Here is a 20,822-nt window from a genome sequence, read left to right as displayed (position 1 = left end):
CTGACAAAAGTAGTAACCCGCTGACCTATTTGCATTATATGCACTTTGTGATCTGCATAGTACACCTTTGGAGCAGGCATATGAAGCCCCTGCTTAAAACTTCCACTAGAGAAATCTCGATCTCTCGCCAAGCCGAACATTAAAAACAAGAGTTAACTTGGCATCTTTATTATTGCCTGAAAATCACTGGAGACAATGAACGCCACAGCAGCTGCTTTTAAAACAATAATATACCTGCAAACACGGCTGCACCACCCTAGAACCAGCCCTGAGCTCTAACATCAGACACCCTCAACATTACTAGTACACATTAAAATGGAAACATCACCGATTACAGTGCAAAATAGAAAACATAAGTTGACAAAATTACATTGTTAGCATTAGGGGTCATAGTAATGGTGCCACGAACCCTAGTACAAGAAAGAGAAATCTTCATGTCCTACCTAGATAGTTAAATCACATAATTGGGGTAGAGTGGTCATCTCACATATATGTGACCTGATACACTAATGATAGCCTCAGCCCTGCATTTGTTGCACAGTTGAGACTGTATATGGCACAATAGTGTCAATGCTTGAAATATTGTGGGCATTTTTGGGGTAACTGAGGCCATAGTCATAATATTGGCTCTCAACATTGATGAATTGGTGGCATTTGCCCAATATTTCTTGTGGGTTCTGCCAATATGTAGGCCCTCGTGTTCTGGTGAACATCCATTTTGAGACTAACATTGGAATAATAGTGACTCATCCTTGACAAACTGTGGGTGATCTTGCCATAAATTACACAATACCAACATACTGGTCGCAATCCTTTTGTGGGCATACATGAAAAAATTATAACTACCACTGGCATATGGTGGTGGTCATCCCTAACATATGTGATTATAAATGAGAAGGAGAGGCAGAATGTGCCTATGTGTGACAGCAGAACAAATGAATTCTTCTCGAAAATGACAAGGCTTGCCTGGCAGGCCATTACAGTATTGGATTACTGAAGGTGAGATAGTCACCAAAACCTCCTGAAGTAAGTCAGGCTCACTTACTTCACTTGTCCTTCCAAAGCAGACAAGTATTTACACCCCACCACTTTCAAGTTCCCCAGCCACCACTGCATCTGACCTGACTGCAACTGGAGGTGAAAGAGTAAATTAGCCAGGTTGGAGTAAGATTGACCCTGGTGATCCATATCAGGTCATTTGGCAGAAACCATTTGTGACAAAGATACATTTAGGCCCTCATTACACCCGTGGCGGCCAGTGTTAAAGCGGCAGTAATACCGCTAACAGGCTGGCGGTAAAAAAAAAGGGATCCCGACCACGGCAGAAACTGCCAACAGAGACAGCCACTTTAACACTCCGACCGCCACAGCGGTAGCAACAAACACTGCGGCGGTCACCAGGCGGAGGACAATGTACCGCCCACCACATCACAACCCGCCAATCCACCAGCTTTTCCGGGGTGGTACCAACGCCATCAAAACTATGGCGGAAACAGTCTGTGGAAGGGAAACCACAAGCCGCTGACACTCAACGAAGAACCATGGAGCCCGAGCTGCAGGTCCGGCCGATGCTGGTCTACCTCCTCATAGATGAGGAATATCAAAGGCGGCGGCGACGACCTCGGTGAGTACTGCACCTAGCCACAGGGGACGGGGGGAGGAAAAAGAGAGTGACACACACACGCAACACCCCCACCCGCACCCTTATCCAAAGCACCATACACACAAACACATGCAACAACAGTACATTTACACCCCGTTACTCCTGGAAGAAAGCAAGGACAAAAGGAATTGAGTGAAATAAGTGATATTTTTTAAATAGGCAGATATACGTAACAAATAGAAAAACACTATATACAAATATTTACAATATGTACAGAAGGCCGTACCATGTCCTTTGCAAATGTCCGTGGCCCACTGGGCCAATAATCATGGGCCAAGTCCACACTTGACTCCTGCCTTAATACGGAGAGAACACTACTGGGCATCAGGTCGAAAACACACAAGCACCTCTGGGGGATGTGGAAGGGGGGTAGCTCAGACGGAAGATGGTACTACGCCACTGCTCCTCGAGGGGGCTCCATGCCCACAGCGATGTCCTCGGTAGTGCAAAGCCACAGTCTCTCTAGTGGGTGGTTTGCCTACTGCTTGGTCCTGGGGAGTGCAAGGCCACAGTCTCTCAAGTGGGTGATTTGCCCACTGCTTGGTCCTGGGGAGTGCAAAGCCACAGTCTCTCTAATGAGTGGTTTGCCCACTGCTTGGTCCTGGGGAGTGCAAGGCCACGGTCTCTCAAGTGGGTGGTTTGCCACTGCTTGGTCCTGGGGAGTGCAAGGCCACAGTCTCTCAAGTGGGTGGTTTGCCCACTGCTTGGTCCTGGGGAGTGCATGGCCACAGTTTCTCAAGTGGGTGGTTTGCCCACTGGTTGGTCCTGGGGAGTGCAAAGCCACAGTCTCTCAAGTCTCTCAAGTGGATGCCTTATTCCACTGGTTCTGGAGGGGGCCTTGTGCCCAGTATGCTTCATCCTGCCAAGGATAGGGAGAGTGGATGCATTTCTCCACTGGTTCTGGAGGGGGCCTTGTGCCCAGTGTGCTTCAGCCTGCCAAGGATAGTGTGAGTGGATACATTTCTCCACTGGTTCTGGAGGGGAACTTGTGCCCAGTGTCCTTCATCCTGCCAAGGATTGGGTGAGTGGATGCCTTTCTCCACTGGTTCTGGAGGGGGCCTTGTGCCCAGTGTGCTTCATCCTGCCAAGGATAGGGAGAGTGGATGCATTTCTCCACTGGTTCTGGAGGGGGCCTTGTGCCCAGTGTGCTTCATCCTGCAAAGGATAGGGTGAGTGGATGCATGTGCACTGTGTGCTTCATCCTGCCAAGGATTGGGTGAGTGGATGAATTTCTCCACTGGTTCTGGAGGGGGGCTTGTGCCCAGTGTGCTTCATCCTGCCAAAGATAGGCAGAGTGGATGCATTTCTCCATTGGTTCTGGATGGGGCCTTGTGCCTAATGATACAGCACTTGGGGTGTGGTCGTTCACATTCCCGCACCTGGTTGTCTGAGGCACTAGATTTGCATGGACGAGGTAGCATGATAATCCATTGAGGCAGGGCCAGACTCCATCCTGCGGTGACCAAGGCTGCAAACTGGTGGTAGTGCCGGTGCTGGTGAGGGTGCTTCCAGTGGTGGTGGTGGGAGACTCCAGGCCGTCTCCTGCAGCCTTTGACGGACGCACACTGAGGCTGCTGCTGCTGGTAGTGGTCCTACTGTCAGCGGTGCAGGTGGCAGTGCTTGCGGCGGGGATGCTGGCGGTGCTGTCCGTGGTGCAGGTGCTAGTGCTGCCAGTGGTGGAGGGAGGCACCAGCCCATCTCCTGCAGCCTCGGACAGCTGCCCACTGGGGATGCTGCTGCTGACAGTAGTGGTGGCAGTGGCAGGGCAGGTGGTGGTGAAGGTGGCGGTGCTTGCGGCAGTGCTGGCCGTAGTACAGGTGGCGGGGCTGTTGGTTCTGATGGTGGGCACCAGGCCCTCACCTGGATCCTCAGAGGCCTGAAGAGCCTTGCCTTGGCTTTTCTGACCCTTCCTCACCTCACAGGTGCTGCTGGGACTTTGGCTCTGGCAGCTGGAGTTTTGGAGGAGGCCTTGCTGGGTGGGTCGTGCTCCTTGGCCTTGCTGCATGCTGGCCCCTTCTTCACCTTGGCAGGTGGTGGAATGGTTTGGTCCTTTGCAGGGGTCGGTGGCACACTACCTGGCCTGACGGTTGCCCCCTTTGATCCTCTGGGAGTTGCAGGTACCACTGCAGATGCCGACTTGGTGGCAGAGGTGCCGGCCTGGGATCTGGAAACCCTGGTCCGAGGGGAAGGGCGGGGGGGAGAGGGGTAGGGAACAGATCAATGTTTACCAGGAAATGGTTTTTAGACACACTGGGATGATGGAGAGTGTTTGGGAATGGCGGAAGAGGGAGTGGTTGTAGGAGGTGTCTGTCAGCTGAGTTTGGGTGAAGGTGCATGGGCTGGATGCTGTTGTGAGGTGGATGGCTGTTGGGTGGGTGCTTGCGTTTGTGTACTTTGGGAGGAGGGATCACAGACACACTGGGAGAGAACACAGGGGACGTGTGCATGGTTGTGGGGGCGGTGACTGCTCGTGAGGAGTGTGTTGTGGTGGGCTTGCTGGAGATGGAGGTAGTGGATGAAGATGGAGGTGTGAGTGTAGATGCTACTGGGAGGGAGGAGATCAAGGAGGAGGAGCGGGACACAGTGGAGGCAGTGGATGTTGGTGTGTTTGCATGGGTATGATGCTTGTGTGAGTGCCTGTAAGATGAAGTGTGGTGCTTATGTTTGCCTGAGCCACTTTTGTGTAGTGATTTGGGTGAATGCTGGTCTGAAGGTGTGCTTGGGATAGGCTGGGGTTGAGGGGATTGGGTCTGGGTAGAGGAAGTTGGAGGGAGGAGGCCAGACACAGGGACAAGGGCTGCCATCAGTGCGGAGGCCAGAGCCTGAAATGCTCTCTGTTGGACCGCCACGCCAGAGAGAATGCCCTCCAGGTATGCATTTGTTTGTTGCAAATGCCTCTCAACACTCTGGATGGCATTCAGTATGGTTGACTGCCCAACAGAGAGGGATCTCAGGACGTCAATAGCCTCTTCACTGAGGGCAGCAGGGCTGACTGGGGCAGGGCCTGAGGTGCCTGGGGCGAAGGAGATGCCCACCCTCCTGTGTGAGCGGGCACGGGAAACATGCTGAGGGGCTGCTGGGAGGGTGGTGCTGGTAGGGGGGTTGGCGGCTATACCTGTTGTTGGGGTGGGCACAGAGGTGTCCACCACCGTCAGGGAGCTTCCATCGGAGGAGGAGTCTCTGTCTGTGGTCTCCCCTCCTGTCCCCGTCGTGGGGCTCCCTTCGCCCTCCATCCCACTGGTGCCCTCAGGAAGGGCACCCCTTCCTCGTTGGGAGGCCAGTCCCAGCTGGGCCTCTGCCGTCTTCTTTGACCAGCGGCGCAGGTCCTCCAGTCTCTTGCGACAGTGGGTGCTCCACCTATCAAAGACCCCTAGGGTCCGCACCTCCTTGGCGATGGCACACCAAATACCCTTTTTTCTGGTGGGCTCTGACCTGGATGGAAAAGTCAGCAGGAAAGGGAATTAATCATCCGTCTGGACTGTCAGATCATTGGCCACCAGTTCCCACACATCCCCTGACGCACATACAATGACCACCTTACATGCTTCACTCTGGCCAGGATGCATCAGCACCCGCCAACATGTGGCTTACATCCACAGCACTCCATACATTTATGGCCCATGCCTCATGCTCACAGTGTACTCACCTATTTGTCTGGAGGACCATAGAGTAACGTGTACTGCACCAGTTTCTCCAACTCCTCCGCAGTGAAGGCAGGGGCCCTTTCCCCAGACACATGAGCCATTGATGCTTCCAGACACAGGTCACAGCAGTACTTGCAGTGTAGGTCCTCTCCTGTTGAAGGTCAGGTAGCAAGTGAGGGGTGAGATAGAAAATGGCAGTCGCGTCCGCAGCCGTGTGTACCGTCACCGCCGGCATACATCGCCATTGGCTCGGCGGTCATCAACTGCCTACCGTGACGGTGCACAGCGCCAGCACAATTACCTCATTTCCACTTGTCCCCCTCACAGGTCAGGCATCCGCCAATTCAGGGGATCACAGGGCATGGCACCAAACTGCGTCACAGCAGACATTGGCACGACAATTGATTCTAGGATTCACATTTTGTTTCTGTAAAGTTAAATAAAACAGCATTAGTGTCATAGATGTGGGAATGTGACCCTCTGCTCACCGTTCTCTTCCATAGGCTCCAACCGCTGAGGCTGCATATGAGATGGCAGCATTCTCTGGTGTACAGACCCCTGGTGGACCTTGCAATAATGGAGGACAGACACATTATCATTAACTACAGACTTGATTGTGCCACAATCCACTGTGTGTACCCAATTGAAGCCAGACCTGATGTCAGCTATCCGTCAGCTCACTGGTATCCCCCCTTTAGTTCAAGTCCTGTCAGTGCTCAATTTCCTGGCAAGTGGTTCTTTCCAAACTACAGTGGCCATGGCATCAGAGATGTCTCAGCCAATGTTCTCTAACTTGTTGACCAGAGTGTTGTCAGCTCTGCTGAAAAACACATGCGAGGCTACATCGTGTTCACCCAGGTGGAGGACTTAGCCACAGTGAAAGCTGACTTTTATGCCCTGGGACATACCCCCAACATCATAGGTGCCATTGATGGTACACATGTGGCATTTGCCCCCCCCCCCAGAGAAATGCGCAAGTTTTCAGGAATAGAAAAAGCTATCACTCGAATGTGCTGATGGTGTGTTCGGCGAACCAGTACATCTCCCATGTGAATGCCAAGTATCCTGGCTCTGTGCATGACGCCTTTATCTTGAGGAATAGCAGCATCCCATATGTGATGGCCCAACTCCAGAGGCATTGGTGTGGCTAATAGGTGAGCCCAAGGTCCCCACACAGTATGAGTATGTGTCTGGGTATGGGGTTGTCCCTAAGGGTTATTGTGCATCTAACAGGTATCCCTCGATATTTGCAGGTGACTGGTTACCCCAACCTCTCATGGCTACTGACCCCAGTGAGGAATGCCAGGACAAGGGCAGAGGAACGTTACAATGAGGCACATGGGCGTACAAGGGGGGTTATCGAACTGACCTTTGGCCTCCTGATGGCCAGATTCCGGTGCCCCCATCTGACTGGTGGCTTCCTGTACTACTCACCCAAGAAGGTGTGCCAGATCATCATTGCCTGTTGGATGTTGCACAACCTGGCCCTGAGATGCCAGGTGCCTTTTCTGCAGGAGGATGAGCCTGGAGATGGTCTTGTGGCAGCGGTGGGGCATGTGGACAGTGAGGAAGAGGAGGCAGAGGAAGAAGATGTTGACAACAGGAGCAGCATTATTCTGCAATACTTCCAGTGACACACAGGTTAGACATTGTACGCTCATATTACATTTCAGTTAACTGTTGGACATTGTACAAGACAGCCTCCTACCCTATGTTTCTGGCCACTGACTTTACTCTTTGCCATGTCTATTCTCAGATCCCTGTGCCCCACTCTGGTTCCTGCTATGTGTACTGCTGCCCACTACAGGTCATACCAATGTATATATCACTGTACATATGGATTGAAATGTTTACAGCTTATTAACCTGATACATATTGCAGTCAATTGACAGACTCTGTACTTGTATTTGATTTTGATCCAGGAGTGTTTATTTCAGTGCTCATAAGTAGAGGGGGATGTGCAATGGGCAGGGGTGATGGTGGAGGAAGGACCAGTTAGAGTCCAGTCTCTTGGTATCACAGGTATCCAAGGGGGCATAGGAAGGGGAGTAATGGCAGTTCAAGGTGGATAGGGTGACATAGTGGGACAGAAGGGTGACAATCAGGAGAGTCTTATTTCCTGGCGGGGTATTGGCAATGTTCTCTGTCTACTGCCTGGATCATTGGGACCGTTTGCAGGGTGGTTCTCCTTCTGCAGGGGGTGGGGTGCTGGTGGCCTGTTGTTCCTGTGGCAGGCCTCCTGTCCACTAGCACCAGCCGAGGTGGAGGGCTGTCCACCTGAGTGGCTAGTGTCAGGGGCCCGTTGTTGTGCCACTGCCTCCCTCATGGTCTTGGCCATCTCACCCAGCACCCCTGCAATGGTGACCAGGATGGTGTAGATGTTTGTTAGGTCATCCCTGATCCCTAGGTACTGTCCCTCCTGCAGCCGCTGGGTCTCCTGCAGCTTGGCCAGTTTGGTCTCCTGGTAATGGTGGTATGCTCCCAGGATGTTGGAGAGAGCCTTGTGGAGAGTGGGTTCCCTGGGCCTGTCCTCCCCCTGTCGCACAGCAGTCCTCCCAGCTTCCCTGTTGTCCTGTGCCTCTGTCCCCTGAACTGTGTGCCCACTGCCACTGACCCCAGGTCCCTGATCGTCCTGTGTTTGTGGGGTTGACTAGGGTCCCTGTAGTGGTGGACACACTGCTGATTGACGTGTCCTGGGGACAGAGGGATGGGCCCTACGGGTGGGTGCTATGGTGGTGTTTCCTGAGGGGGGAGGCTCTGTGGTGGGTTGGGACTGTGGCAGGGGAACCAACTGTCCAGAGGTCCCTGATGGGCCAGGTTGGCCATCCTGATACAGGTGTGCAGAGCTGCTGTCATCACTGTGGTCCTCTTCAGGGGGTGGACTGGTTGTAGCTGGCACCCCCTCTCCAGTGATGTTGAGTAGGGGTCCTGTGGGGATGCAAATCCAGTGTTAATGTATCTGCGTTTGTCATCTTGAGCATGGGTTTATTTCCCTGTATGATTGAGATTTCCCTGTCAGCTTGGCCTTGTGTTCGTGATGGTTTTGTGGGCTGGGTGAATCTCTGTGGTGGGAATGCTGTGGTGATGGGTGTTGATGCAGGTCTGTGATGGGGGTCCATGCATAGGTGTTGCATGCAGGGTTTGGCATTGGGATGGTGGGATATATGTGAGGTGGTGGAGTGATGGGGTGAGGGTAGGGGTAGGAGTTTGTGATGGCATGCAGGTAGGGTGGGGGATGAAGTAGTAAAGATTTGACTTACCAGAGTCCAGTCCTCCTGCTACTCCTGCGAGGCCCTCAGGATGCATGATTGCCAAGACTTGCTCCTCCCATGTTGTTTGTTGTGGGGGAGGAGGTGGGGGTCCACCGCCAGTCCTCTGTACTGCTACCAGATGTCTTGCAACCACAGAATGCACCTTCCACCGTAGGTCGTTCCACCTCTTCCTGATGTCATCCCTTGTTCTTGGGCGCTCTCCCACGGCGTTGACCCTGTCCACGATTCTCCACCATAGCTCCATCTTCCTTGCAATGGATGTCTGCTGCACCTATGATCCGAAAAGCTGTGGCTCCACCCGGATGATTTCCTCCACCATGACCCTTAGCTCCTCGTCAGAAAACCTGGGGTGTCTTTGTGGTGCCATGGATGTGGTGTGAGTGGTAGGTGTGAGGATGTGTGGGGTGATGTGTTGTGGTGTGTGGTGTGAGGTGTGTGGATGGTGTATGGGTGATGGTGTTCTGTGCCTCTGATTGAATGGGTGTTCCTGCCTTGTCTCTCTCTCTCTCAGTTGTCAAATCCTTGGGGTCGTAAAGGGTTGTGGGAGATATGGGTGTGTGTTTTATAGTGCTGTGAGTGTGTGGGTGTGGTGTGTGTATATGTGTCAGGAGTGTGTATTTTGAATTGTCCAATGTGGTGTAGTTTTGTAAGTGTGTGTGTATTTTGAGCGCGGAGATGTGTACCGCCAATCGTTTACCGCGGTTGAAAGACTGCTGCCGTGATTTGTGGGTGGTGATACTGTGGGCGTGTTCTTGTTGGCGTAACGGTGTGGGTTTTGGTAACTCCAGTTTATCACTGACCTTTGGTGTATAGTGGCAGATTTTTCTATGTGGGTCATAATACCCGTAGCGGATTTCCACTGCGGTCACGGTATGTTGGCGGCCGTCAGCACGGCGGTAGGCGGCATTTACCGCCACAGTTGTAATGAGGGCCTTAGTGACAAAAAAAAAAGATTAACATAAACTTTGATCAAATGCTTTGGAATGGCGAGGTTCTTTTAGTAAAATCTAAATAAGCGTAAGCTCTGGCCCTTTTATACCTCAACCTTTACATTCAATCCTACTCCATCTGCAAAGACAGCTCCTTGACTCATCGCTGCCCAGGACAGCCAGAGCACCCAAATTGTCTACCCCTGGATTTAGAATAGTAAACCAGCCACTTTGGTGTAACAGTCAGTCGAAAGCTGAAGATAGAGCCTTAAAGGTAAAGGTGGAGAGAAGTTTGCGAAAAGCGCACCAAAAGGATAGCACTTGTGAAAAAATATTACAATTAGCCAGAAAAAAAATTCTAAACAGTGAAGAACACACCCTTAGGTAATTTGTGGTATGTCAAAAGGAATGAGCCATTTGCGAACCCTGCGCCTCTGAACATTAAAGAGTAAGAAAGCAGCTGGCATGGAATGGAAACATTGGCAATCTGAAACCGTATTTCTTTCTTTTTCTGAACAGTAAGCTTTTTTTTAATGTTTATTTTTGAGTAACATATTTTATATAAAGATCCATTGTTTTGCAATCTTTTTAGTTTTCAGACAAAAGTAAAACACCACAAAATCCTTCGAAACTAATGTGTTTGATGTTTGTACCTAAGTCCAGTCAAACCCAAATAACTATATTCACATCAGGGCTGACTTTAGCATTGGTGGTGCCCTGTGCAACAGTCTTTTTTTGGCGCCCACCCACCCCATTACCACCTCCTCAGATCCCTCACTACCACCCGGCAAATGTGCCACTCATCTCCCCATAGCCCCCCCTTTCACATACATTCATTTGTTTTAAAGCACTGGTAAAGGTTGGTTTTACTAGTCCACTCAGCTATCCACACAAAATATCGTTCTGTTCTTTGCATCAGGCATTTTAACCTTCTACTCTATTTTGTCGTGCCAAAGCTGCAGCTAGACAAACCTCCAATCTCTCTCTCTCTCTCTAGCAGGAAAGTAGATTATATTGGAAACCAACATCCTGTATCTCTACTCTACATGCGTCAAGTGCACACCCAAAACACCAAATTCAGGCGATACTCTTTGGTGAGATGATAAGGGCTAGATGGAATTGTAGTAGGGATGAGGATTTCCAACACTGTATACAGGACATGGGTCAGCACTTTAAGGTAAGGGGCTACCAAGCACAGGATATAAAGAGAGCACAACAGAGAGCCACTCGGACCCCGAGAAGAGATACTCTTAGGTCCCATTTTAGTACAAGGGGTGGCAAAGACAAGACTATGATTAGACTGGTGAAAGACTATAGAGAGACGTCATATATCCTGAGGAAAGTACTAAAAAAGCACTGGAATAATTTAAGACATGATTTGACGATAGACGGTCGCATAACACATGGACCTTAAATTACATATCGAAGGGGGAGATCTCTGAGAAATCTTCTGTGTCCCAGTTACCCAATGTATCAAGCACAGGATCATTGGTTATCAGAACAAAATTGGGGTTTCTTTAAAGAGGGCCAATGTGGAGTTTGTAGGTGGATATGGCATGGGAAAAGGATTTTGGAGATTGTGGAGGTTGAAATTTTCAAATTCAAACGAATATAAATTGCAGAACAACTTTTGTGGTATATGTAATATCATGTAAAAGTAAGCGTATTACGTAGGAAGTACAATTGCCCTCTTAGAGCTAGGATTAGTGAACATATGGGGGGAGTTAAGCAGGATAATGAAAGATTTCTGACTGCACAACACATGATAATATGTGATAAACAGATAACACATAAGGAGATTACATTTTTGGGGATAGAGAATGTACCTAAGAACCCTCGGGGAGGTATTAGAGAATTGTATTTTAGGAGGAGCGAGTCATTATGGATTATGCAGCTGAGGGTGGTGGAAGATGGATAAAACACAGATCAAGAACTGGAATATTTTTGGAGGTCTTAAAATGCTCTTCTTATAGTAAAAAATATGATGAATTTATGGAATGCAAAATACTAAGTTAAATTGTAAAAATAAGGCTGATAATAGAATAACTACTATATGTAACATGAAGTATGGAGTAATTTAGGCAAATAATAATGGAGGGGCATGCACACACAAGTGAAATGATATCCAATGGACAGACAAAAATGAAAGCACAGATATTTAGGATATAAATCAATATGTATATCAGGAGATGAATAGGTCTAGTTTGGGATCGAAGGTATAACTTTTCATTATGATAGCAGGTTAAGTATGTGGAAATTTAGTAATAATGAGATATATATTTCAAATAAAGATGTTATTTTGAGAACTGGTAGGCTGCATAAAGTTGGATAGTGATGCTATGCCAGAATAATGAGCGAAAATTTGGACGTAAGAAAATAGTCCCACTTCTGCCCTCATGAATGGGTATAGTCCTCTTTCGTTGGCAACGTAGTGGAAGTTATAAGAAGGTGATAGAAAACAGACTAGAATTACTACAGGAAGTGTACTTGCTGTATTGTTAGATGAAAAACTCATAGGTGAGTAGACAGCGAAAGGTCCAGTTTGTGTGAACAAGGTAATATGTTGTAGGTCAGAAAAATACAATGGCCCTCATTTTGACCTCGGCTGTCTTTTGTAAAGACCGGCGAGGTACCGCCGTGCTGAAGACCGCCAGTGCAGACGATTTTCCGCTATTACGACTGCTGGCAGCCCTCCGTCCTTTTTCGGACAGAGAGCCCCAGCAGCCATACTGGCAGTCGGCAGGGAAGTGGAGGTTGCTCCACAGCCCCGTCATGAGAACACTGCCCACCAAATCACGTCCCATGATTCGGTGTGGCGGTGATCTGGTGATGGGGTGCTGGCCGCGGATCAGCCCCCATGGATCCCGCCCCCTCCCAGAGGATCAACGGACAAGGTAAGTTGATCGTCCATTAGGGGAGGGGGAGGGGGGTGTTGTGTGTTGTGTGCGTGCATGGGATTGTGCGTGTGAGTATGTAGAGGAGGTGTGTGAGTGCGTGTATGCATGCAGGGGGTGTGTTGTGTGTATGGGAAATGTGTGCGGGTCGGTCTGTTTGCATGTCTGTTTGTATGTGTGCGAGTATGTGTTGTTGTAGTGTATGTGTGCGTGTGACGGTGTGTGTATGTGCATGTTGGAGGTGGGGGTGGGGGTGGGGAGGGGGTGTGTGCATGTTGGGTGTGGGGGTGGGGAGGGGGGATCCTGCCACCTTTGTTGGGTAGCAGGGGGGTGGGGCTTGTGGGGGGAGGACTCAGGGATGTGGGAGGGGGTGGGGAAGACCCCTATCAGTACCAGGGAAGGAATTCCCTGGCACTGATAGTGCCTACCATCATGGATTTTGTGGCGATTCCAAACCACCTGAAATCCATGGCGGTATGCAGGGTCCTGATACCGCCGGCAGTCTGGTGACGGCCGCCGGGCTGGAGACCAAAGTCTCCAGCCCATCGGTCTTCACCGCCCTGGCAGTCGGAGTTGAGAAGTGGCAGATGACCATGGCGGTAACCACCATGGTCATAATTCCTTTTTTTTTGTCGGCCTGTTGATGGTATTACCCCATCTGCCAGGGTTGTAATGAGGGCCAATGTCTTTCTTTACGAGGTATCCACATATGTAGTAAGCTTTATTTGAAGGTTTATGGGGTGGCTGTGATTGTGGCATACGTTTTAACGTGGTTTACTTTTACAGCCCAGTGGAGAAGGAAATGTACTCTAGTCATAGAGGGCAGTTACAGTTACGACAGAGGTTAAAACTTAGGCTACCAGAGAGTTGATGAGGAAATGTGTGAACGTGTCGAAATGATATGTATAGTAGAGAGATTGAGAATTAATGACACGAATGAAGAACACAGTAAGCTACAGGTGAGCAAAGTTGAAGCGCCATGGATGAAGCAGTTTGGATAACGTGTATCTGTATGAGGATACATGAAATTAATTGTAATAACAGGTAGTAGAAGTGATTATGGTTCTAAATTAGAGTGTTACGTTAGTTAAATATGATGGAGATCGTAGGAAATTAGATTTTGGACATGAAAAAATACGATAATGGATGAAGTTGCTATATAATTATTTTTATAGGGCCCGAATAGGAAAGGGGAAATTTACTGAAGTGATTGGAGATACATACTGGGAAAGCTTTGAAGCTAAGCGTGTTAGAAGTGAAGTAAACTTCAGTTTGATTATTCCGGTGCAATGAAATGTAGAGGTATGAAATATAAAATATCTTCGATTGATTTCTTATTATTATAACTATAGGTGGACTCTAAAAAAGTAGGACCGTGAATAAGCCTAAAATTCAATCTATATTGAGTTATATTGTGCAGGTATTTTATGGGGTAGATGGGATTGCAATTTGTAAGGAGTTAACACATTGAGGTGCCCCAGTAAAGAAAGGTTCCACGTGTGTGTGCATGAACACATTATAATACTACAAATACTATATATATGATTCACTGTTGTAGGGGGCTAAGAGGAAGGTATTTATTATATTGTTTGCATAGAAATAATACACGGTGACATGAATAAAATCTAGCACTAATTAATTAGAGTTTCCCGCTTGCCTCACATGGAGGAGGGATTTCACAAATAACAATATTATTATTATGAGGTGGAGATATGTACAACATAATGTATGTGTATTATTAATTACAGCCCTGATTAAGTCATTGGGTTACTTCCCAGACTAAACACGTGTTGCCTGGAGTCTGATCTGAGGCTGGAATCTTTGTTCTGAAGATGAATATGGGAATAAAATTGTCAAGATCATAACACTGGACATTTTGGGCATGTGCCTTACTATGTAAAATTGGTTATCAACAATCATTGATTGCTGATGGTCGGGGTTTTGAGTGTGTTCCCTGAGAAGTGCACTACCTGGCAACGTGATATATAATGTGATATAATTTAAAACTTGTATGACAGGAAGCGACATTTTCCCTCTGAAACCACCCATTGTGAAAATATAAAGCAACGTCTTCCCATGATGCTCTGGGTTCGTGAAAAAATGAACTGCAGATTTGTACAGCTGAACAAGAAGTCCTTATAATCTATGGTTGCTCAACTGACTTGATTATTTAAGCTGACAAGCAGAAAAAATGGCAAAAGGGATCTCGGATCTCCTTCGCTGTAAAGTTCCAGGCGGCTGGAAATCAGACAATCTACTCCTTGTTCATAAAATATGCATGCAAAGGGGGTAAAGAGAGTGGTCATCAAAGTGCCTGTATACTCAATGCTTTGTATAGTCAGAAAGGATTATATCTAGAAATACTAGCATAGCTAATAGTTACAGAAAGAGTCAACTTGGCAACATGGTCTAAGGAAATGTAGGGCCTGATTTGGAGTTTGGTGGATGGGGTTACTCCGTCACAAACGCGACAGATATCCCGTTTGCCATTTTATGATTCAAATAGGACATAATGGGATCCTGAAACGGTGGACAGGATATCCATCACGTTTGTGACGGGGCAGTGCTTAATTTGAGCCAGTGGGTTCCAGTGCGGGGCCCCGGCATTTATTTTTGAGGACCGGCACTTATTTCTCTGTCTCAAGCATTTACTGCAAGAAAAAGGCATATGGAAAAGATGGAGGAAGAGAAAAACGAAAAAGCAACACAAAGGGAGAAAGCAGAAAGCTGTAAGATTGAGCTGAAGGGACCAGGAGTAGCTGTAAATGGAATAAAGAGGCCAGAGATGGCTCCAGGAATTCACTGCTACAGTATTCCCTTCTGGCACATTTAATTGCAGCAGCTGTGTGTTTCAGAGGTGAGCTTTGGGCACCGGCACGTTTTTTTTTTTTTACAAATTAAGCACTGTGACGGAGTAACCACATTCACCAAACTCTAAATCTGTAGCTTCTTGGGCTGCCAACATGTGTGAAAGACCTGAAGGGGTGCCCGAAACTTCATTTTTTATGTATACGGCTAACTATGGCTATGTATGGTTTGTGCTCAGATGAAAGCTAGAACTTGTCACAAAATAACAATGTACCCAATACACAGATTTTGCTGTCACTTACTCATGTAATGTTCCTGACTTACTTTAGATATCCAGGAGTAAATCAGGAGTAAGTCAGGAGCAATCCTGGCCTATTCTTTTTGTTCAGGTGTACACCAAGAGTAATATGACAGCATGCATTGTTATGTGCTGCTATCATTTGTTATCAAGTTACCTTACCTTTCACGAACCACTGCGTCCAGCACCCTTCTCTACAAAACTCACTGTACACTGCCTTTGGCTATATTCAGGAAGATTGCCTAGGGGGTCTGGGCTTTGACCAGGACCTGTACGGAGCATGGACATAACCCACTATGCTCTGCCTGGAACTTTGTGGGAAAATGGCTGGTGTACTTCCAAATCCCCTTCCTTTAAGTGAAACTATACGCAATGAGAATAACTTACAGACATTCCATCACCTCCGTGAACACTAACCTTATCTAAGAATAAAATTATTATTTTAATCTAAATTTCTCTTCTATTGAGAACAAGTCTCTAGCCAAATCCTTCCTCACCCTTCTGCTGACAATTCAATACATTTATATTCCTCTTCCCAGACAAAATCTCTTATGTAATAGATAAACCACCTCTCACCTCAATCCCTATCAGAATACCTCCTTTCTAAACCAACAATGCCTTGGACACCTTTGCCCCACCAGCAGTGAGGAGCTTGTTGTTAAATTGTGAATTATGATTGCCATCTCAATGCATGGAATCTTTATAAGATTATGTATGACTGTTTTTTGAGTGGTAGTGTTCCAAGTTATGACAATTGATCTCTGGCCAGCTGGGAAGGGACCACACTTTTGTTGTAGCCTGAATAAAGGATGTTTTTATGAGAGAAAAGCGTACATATTTTTCCCTAACAACTCCAAAAGACTGTGGCATTTGCTACTAGAATGTTTACTGATTCAGAAAGGAATTATTCTGTGATCGAACAGGAAGCCTTGGCAGCTGCATAGGGAGCTGAGTATTATCTAACGTATCTGTAGAGAGACACAATTTGTACTGCGTACCGATACTAAGCTTTTTGTGAAGGTATTGCACCCTGGTGGGGGTTGCTAAAGGTTTGGTAAGAATTGCTAGACCTGCTGCCAGGTTACAAGAATATTGGTACACAGTTGAATACATCCAAAATGTTCAAGCAGTCTGTTTATCTAGATTATCTGTGAATTGGTGTGCAGTGGGTGGTACGGTAGTGTTAGCCAAAGAGAGTGAAGGAGCTGTACTCTCTGTTAGGCATGCTGTGGTGTGAGGCAAAGGTGTGCTTACATTTGAGGAGTGACTTCATGGGATGGAAGCGGACACCACTTTGAAGGTGATAGTGTGATTTGCAGATTCTGGAAGTAGAAGAGAGAGTTGTGTGTCAGTGAGACCTTTCATTAAGATTTTAGACTAATTGACCTTGTGTGGTGACAGTTTGTTCATAAGGTGACAGATTTATGCTACCTTTGGATTTGAGAACTAGGCTTATTGTGTTAGCTCATGCACGGCTTTTGAGACAGAGTTTAACACAGAAAAGACTTAAGGTTCAGTTTTGGTGGCCAAGTTTAGATGAGCAAGTGACTTCTTGGGTTGAGTGGTGTCTTGTGTATAAGTAGGAGGAGAAAAGAATTAAGGCTGGTTTTCAGTCACCAATAGTTCATATGGCTAACTCTGGTATATCAATAGCATACTGTGTGTTTGGATTATATTGGACCAATGAGTGAATTTATGCAGGTTTGCTTGTGTGGTTATTTACATGTATTCTAAGTGTAGGTGTGTTGTTTTTGAAAGAAATTACTACCAGTATCACTATTCAGAGTTTAAAACAGGATTTCTTGGAAGAGGAAGCTCCTTCCATGTTAATAGCTAATAATTGTACTCAGTTTACTTCACATGAAATGCAAACCTTTTTGGCCCAATTTGGGATTATGCACTATTGCACTTCACTATAGAACTCACAGGCCAATGGTATAGCAGAGAGAGTAAATCGTTTGGTAAAGGGTATTGTTCAAATTGTGTTTGCTAGTGGCCAGAATGTAGGAAAATTGGCGGATGCAAGGTCTGGGTGTATCATACCACCATAAATTAAGCTACTCATAAACCTCCCTTTGAAATAATGAGGGGAAGAGTACTGAGTACCAAATTTGTTCCGTCATGGTTGAAGGAATAAGTGTTAAAAGGTGGTGGAATGTATGAGCCCTAAGGACGTAACATGACATGGAAGTGTGGAAGCAGAGATTTTAGTGATAAAAATCTAGATTTGATGATGCACTCATTTTATAGATTAATGTGTGGTTTAACTTTGATTAATCAATGTAGTAATGAAAACGAGTGTTTTATGAAATGGCCACCATCTTATGTAGGCCTTTGTTAACTTAGCATTAATATAATTATTTTTATTTACTCTGCAGATATTTTCTCTAGTGCGTTTCTTAACCAATACATGTGTTAACAGTGACATCTACAGGACTAAAGCATAAGCATATACAAGGTTGTTGTATGATGTAATTAATGAAATGTTCAATTTGTTGTTTAAAGTGTTAATATTCTCATTGTTAGAGAAATGTTACTAACGTTTGTGTTTCCCTCGAGGGTGGAAATGAATGAAACAATGTTAAATCACATATGCTGAGCACAAGTTCTTGATGAGGGGGAAACAAAGGATCCACAGACGAGACGGAAGAGAAGGAAGTCTAGAATGCAAACATATTAGTTTAGAGATTTGACAACCAATGGGAAACGTGAATGATGTTTAAATGTGTAATTCCTAGATATCTGTTTTTATTCTAATCGGTCATACTTTGTTCATCTTATATTTTGTCCAATCATTTTCATTTGTCAGTTTAATTTAATGTTTGGTCCCCATTTCTTGGGAGTTCAGACATCCTTTGGGAGGTTTAGGGTCATTCTTCTCTGTGAGACGGTCTGTCACTCTGGCAGATCTTTTGGGAGTTCATGTTTTCTTGGTTTATTTGTTCCTAATGTTTTAATGGTTTAGTGTAACTTATTGTCCAAAATCTAAATCATTACCCTGACCCATCCTGTATAAATTGATTTGCCTATTTGCTTTGACTATACTCAGATACATGAGGCGTTCTAATCAGTCTTTGTTGTCTCTCTATATGTATCATTTATGCTTGAGAATTATTTTAGTGACTTTAGCGTTGTTAATATAGGTAAATAAAATTGTTAACCTTTTACTAGAGTCATATACAGAAGCTCAATTGAGATACTTGTGTAAGATTATTACAAAGGGAGCAAGAGAAGTACACCAGCAATTACAAGAAGTAGAAGATGAGTATGGAATAGATCTAACAAAAATAAAAAACCTGAAGAGAAGTTATAGACTAAATTTTGAGGAAGAAGATTTTTCACACATGAGGTCTGCAGGAATGAAAACACATCTTAGGGAATTACTCGAGAGAATACAGATTTGGAAAGCATTAGATAAATGGGAAGGCAGATGGGTCAAGAAAAGACAAAGACCGAAGAAAGATTTAGGTACTTCTATCGTAGATTTAGCACAGACAAGAGAATCAGTGAAGATGTTGCCAATGAGAGAAATTCCAGGAGGGAATTTTGTGCATGTCCCTTGGAGCAGAAGTGATATTCTACCATTTACAGATGATTACCCAAGGTTGACGGAGAAACCAGAGGAATGGTATCAGCAGGCAGATAGGTCTGTGAAACTTGCAAAATGTCTGTGGGAGGACTTGAATACTCTCTTTCATATTGTTGTTCCAGCAGATTTGTGGACGGAGTGTAAGCAGAGTATAGATTGGCCTACAAATAAACCGCAAAGGGATTTGAAAACAGGTGCACCATCTCCAGAAGTAATTAAATATTACTATAAAGTCATTGAGTTTCTGAAAACAAGAGTTTGGTCAAAACTATTGATTGGCAGTGCATAAATAGAACAGCACAGGAAGGAAAAGAGTCGATCCATGCGTATTATGAAAGATTGTGAAAGGTTTTCAAATGTCACAGTGGTACAGAAACAATTGAGCCGAAGGACGAGTCATTTTGTGTACAGATTTGTTGAAGGATTGAGACCAGAAATTAGTCAGATGATTAAGGGTCATTTCATCTATTGGCAGAATAAACTGATTGATGAGGTGTTGCAGTATGAGAAATAGTGTAGTGATGAGATTGAAATGAAGTAAGGAAGTTGAAAGAAAAGGCAATGGTGATGCAGATTAAGGCTGCACAGTCAAAAATGCAGGGGAATTTTCAGCAGCAGTCGCAAGGAAATGACATGTTTCAGAATCAAGGCAGAGTTAGAAGTCGAGGTGGAATGATGTTTCCAGTTGTTGATAGGAATGTAGATTTGAATTCAGTGGTGATGCAAGAAGGACAACAAGGAAAGAAGATGTTACTGTATCATAATTGCAGGGCAATTGGACATTGGAAACGGCAGTGTCTAATGCTGAGTCAAGGTGGTGTTGGTGTTGTTCAGCAGACAAATGATATCATTACTAATCAGAGCATGAGAGGACCCAGAATAAGGGGTCAAAATCAGAATTTTCAGAATGGTGTAAACAATATGCAAGGGTTTCAGCCTTTACAACTGATGCAGCAGATTAAAATGTGCAAACGCAGATACAACAAATACAGATGCCACAAAAGCAACAATTGCAGCCACAGGTGCAGATGGTGCCTGCACAGCAGATTCACGTACTGTGACAAATTCGAATGCCAAAGAGTCCTATTAATCAGCAATTGGTGATGCTTTCTCAGGTGGTCACGAATCAGAGAGTAAACAAAAGTAACAATACAGTGAATGAATTACCAACACATTGTGAGAATGAAATAAACGATGTATGGCTGACGGATAGTTCAGATGAGGAGGAGTGCGTGATAGCAGCATCATTGGAAGTAGATCAGAGAGGTCCTTATGTAAAGGGAAACGTATATGGACATGAAGTTTCTTTTCTGGTTGATACTGGAACTACGCGCTCAACAGTGAGATCAGTAGAGGTTCTGGACTTTCCTTTGTCAGGGAAAAGAGTTCAGGTTGTGGGAGTTGCAAGTCAACATTTGACAAATCCTATTATAGAACCACTTATTGTTAAAATTGGTAATTTTGTGGGTTTGCATAAGCTTGTGGTTTGTGATTCCAGTCCTGTGTCACACTTGGGAAGAGATCTGTTGTGCAAAATAAATTGTTCAATTACTTTTTCAGATGAAGGAATTGAGATTCAAACAAACAGTGATGAAGATGACTTGACACTGATAACAATAACCAATTGACTGAAGAGTTTCCTTTGATTAGTTTCAATGAGCCAGAAGTTGAAGAAAATACTTTAATTGATCTGATTAGTTTCTTTCCAGTTTTTGAGATAAAAGA

Source organism: Pleurodeles waltl, chromosome 11 (genome assembly GCF_031143425.1).
Source record: "Pleurodeles waltl isolate 20211129_DDA chromosome 11, aPleWal1.hap1.20221129, whole genome shotgun sequence".
NCBI classification, from domain to species: domain Eukaryota; kingdom Metazoa; phylum Chordata; class Amphibia; order Caudata; family Salamandridae; genus Pleurodeles; species Pleurodeles waltl.
Note: the sequence above shows the minus strand (reverse complement) of the source record.